The 1,293-nt window shown below is 44.4% G+C and overlaps 1 non-coding gene across 1 annotated transcript; it reads right to left on the minus strand.

The window, feature by feature from the left end:
* On the minus strand, positions 1 to 91 carry trnar-ucu (transfer RNA arginine (anticodon UCU)). Its single transcript is given in 2 exon segments — positions 1 to 36; positions 55 to 91. It is a non-coding gene; the product is annotated as a tRNA-Arg (tRNA).
* Between the last annotated feature and the right edge of the window lie 1,202 nt (positions 92 to 1,293).

The raw sequence follows: 1,293 nt of genomic DNA on the forward strand, positions 1-1,293 counted from the left end.
TGACTCTGGTGGGACTTGAACCCACAACCTTTGAATATCGTCTTAATCATTATTTAGAAGTCCAACACTCTATCCATTACGCCACAGAGCCTCACACATTTTCCTTAACATCACTAAGGCCTTTGATCTTGTCAGCAGAGACGGCCTCTTCAAACTGCAATGGAACACAGGCTGCCCTCCTGACCTCTTGGGCATCATCTCTTCTTTCCACGAGAACATGCACAGTTCCATCAGTTACAATGGAGCAACATCAGACGCTTTCAAGATCAGCAGTGGGGTAAAGCAGGGCTGCGCGCTGCGCCAACTCTCTTAGGAACAGAGGAACACAGGAGTAAGCTATTCAGCCCGTCGAACCTGCTCTGTCATTCAATTCGATCATGGCTGATCACCTACCTCAAAGCCCCTTTCCCATGCTATCCCCATATCCCTTGATGTCATGAGTATCAAGATTTCTATCAATTTCTGTCTTGAACATGCTCAATGATTGAGCTGCCACAGCCCTCTGGGGCACAGTATTCCAATCATTCACCACCGTCTGAGTGAAGAAATGCCACCCATCTCAGTTTTAAATGGCCTACTCCTTATTCTGAGACGATGTCCTTTGGTTTTAGACTCACCAACCAGGGCAAACATCCTGTCTACATCCACACTGTCACGCCCTGTAAGAATTTTGTCAGTTTCAATCAGATCACCTCTCATTCTTCGATACTTTAAGGAATACAGGCCCAGTTTCCTCATAAGACAATCCCACCATCCCAGGGATTAGTCTGGTGACATAAAAACAAGAAATGCTGGAACCACTCAGCAGGTCTGGCAGCATCTGTGAAAAGAGAAGCAGAGTTAACGTTTCAGGTCAGTGACCCATCTTCGGAACTGACATATATTAGAAAAGTCACAGGTTATAAGCAAGTGGGGTGGGGGTGGGGCAGGAGATAACAAAGGAGAAGATGTCGATTGGACAAGGCCACATAGCTGACCAAAAGGTCATGCAGCAAAGGCAAACAATATGTTAATGGTGTGTTGAAAGACAAAGCATTAGTACAGATTAGGTGTTAATGGACTGAATACTGAACAGCAGGAAGTACAAACCTGAAAAAAACAGTAGGTAAGCAAACTGAACAAATTGAGATGAAATGAAATAAATGCAAAAAAAAGATTAGTCTGTTGACCCTCTGTTTCACCCCCTCTATGGCAAGTGTATCCTTCGTAAGATGAGACTAAACTGTACACAATACTCCAGTGCGGATTCACCAAGGCTCTATACAATTGCAGCAAGACATCTTTACTCCTGTA

This window comes from Heterodontus francisci, unplaced genomic scaffold (genome assembly GCF_036365525.1).
Source record: "Heterodontus francisci isolate sHetFra1 unplaced genomic scaffold, sHetFra1.hap1 HAP1_SCAFFOLD_61, whole genome shotgun sequence".
NCBI lineage: Eukaryota > Metazoa > Chordata > Chondrichthyes > Heterodontiformes > Heterodontidae > Heterodontus > Heterodontus francisci.